Source organism: Eucyclogobius newberryi, unplaced genomic scaffold, assembly GCF_026437365.1.
Source record: "Eucyclogobius newberryi isolate DKJ021-1_F unplaced genomic scaffold, fEucNew1.0.hap1 SCAF_8, whole genome shotgun sequence".
Classification (NCBI taxonomy): domain Eukaryota; kingdom Metazoa; phylum Chordata; class Actinopteri; order Gobiiformes; family Gobiidae; genus Eucyclogobius; species Eucyclogobius newberryi.
Window position 1 is genome coordinate 5,505,648 of NW_027316500.1, and position 2,293 is coordinate 5,507,940.

Genomic DNA, 2,293 nt, shown 5'->3' on the forward strand with positions numbered 1-2,293 from the left:
AACAGCATCACCATCACCACCAACAGCATCACCAGCACCACCAACAGCACCACCAGCACCACCATGAGCATCACCACCAACAGCATCACCAGCACCACCACCAGCATCACCAGCACCACCACCAGCATCACCAGCACCACCACCAACAGCATCACCAGCACCACCAACAGCATCACCAGCACCACCAACAGCATCACCAGCACCACCATGAGCATCACCACCACCAGCATCACCAGCACCACCACCAACAGTATCATCACCACCACCAACAGCATCACCAGCACCACCACCACCACCAACAGCATCACCAGCACCACCAACAGCATCACCAGCACCACCACCAACAGCATCACCAGCACCAGCACCAACAGCATCACCAGCATCATCACCACCACCAACAGCATCACCACCACCACCACCAACAGCATCACCAGCACCACCAACAGCATCACCAGCACCACCAACAGCACCACCAGCACCACCATGAGCATCACCACCAACAGCATCACCAGCACCACCACCAACAGTATCATCACCACCACCAACAGCATCACCAGCACCACCACCACCACCAACAGCATCACCAGCACCACCACCAGCATCACCAGCACCACCACCAGCATCACCAGCACCACCACCAACAGCATCACCAGCACCACCAACAGCATCACCAGCACCACCAATAGCATCACCACCAGCATATGGTATTGCCAAGACCCTTGCGATACGATACGTATCCCGATACAGGGGTCACGATACGTATCCCGATACAGGGGTCACGATACGATACATATCCCGATACAGGGGTCACGATACGTATCCCGATACAGGGGTCACGATACGATACATATCCCGATACAGGGGTCACGATACGATGCGTATCCCGATACAGGGGTCACGATACGATACGTATCCCGATACAGGGGTCACGATACGATACATATCCCGATACAGGGGTCACGATACGATACGTATCCCGATACAGGGGTCACGATACGATACATATCCCGATACAGGGGTCACGATACGATACGTATCCCGATACAGGGGTCACGATACGTATCCCGATACAGGGGTCACGATACGATACGTATCCCGATACAGGGGTCACGATACGATACATATCCCGATACAGGGGTCACGATACGATGCGTATCCCGATACAGGGGTCACGATACGATACGTATCCCGATACAGGGGTCACGATACGATGCATATCCCGATACAGGGGTCACGATACGATACGTATCCCGATACAGGGGTCACAATACGATACATATCCCGATACAGGGGTCACGATACGTATCCCGATACAGGGGTCACGATACGATACGTATCCCGATACAGGGGTCACGATACGATACATATCCCGATACAGGGGTCACGATACGATACGTATCCCGATACAGGGGTCAGATACGAGACGTATCCAGATACTTGTATATTCCGATACAATTCCCTCATTACGATACATTTTTGAAAAAAGGGTCTTAAAAATTTACCCAAATGGGTCATGTTTTTACTCTAAATAAGAAAATGTATGAAATGTCATGTTTATCCACAAAGCACTTATTTATAAATCCATTCTGCTCTAATAACTTCATACATCCAACCAACTGATCCAAATATAAATATAAGGAACACATTCTAGTAAAGTATTACATGTTTCATGGTCTGAACCTGCTGCAGCAGCATCTTCTGCACAGATCAGCTTCAGGTCCACAGCTCCTCACCTCGACCCAGAGGAGCAGCACAAACAGCAGATCAAAAGTACTATTTCACTTCGTTTAAAGCCAATGGGCCACAAAAATCTAAATCTAAATATATGTATATATATATGTATATATATATATATATATATAATATATTTTTAAATACAAAAAAAATATCGATACTGTGACTCAGATACTGAGTCCGTGATGATATATCGCCGTATCGATATTTTGAACACAGCCCTAAACAATCGACTGCACAAAGCCTGAACTGGGGGCCCCAGAAAGGGCCTCGTCTGGTCAGAGGGTCAGAGCGGCGCAAATAAAATGTGTGCAAAATAAGAGTAAAACAAACAAGAAACAAATATATTAATGAAAAATGGGTGAAATAAAGGTTTGATAGTTATATTTGTTATGTAAGTGATATATTTCTGAGGGCCTCAGTTTTAGACGAGGAAAAGGGTTGGTTAATGTGTGCCAATTTTTAAATATGAATATTCTTCTCAGTGATGTCCGGCTGACTGTGCTCCTGCTTAGTTATCCTAGAATGATAAATCCTCTTTCCTTTTACTAACCATGAG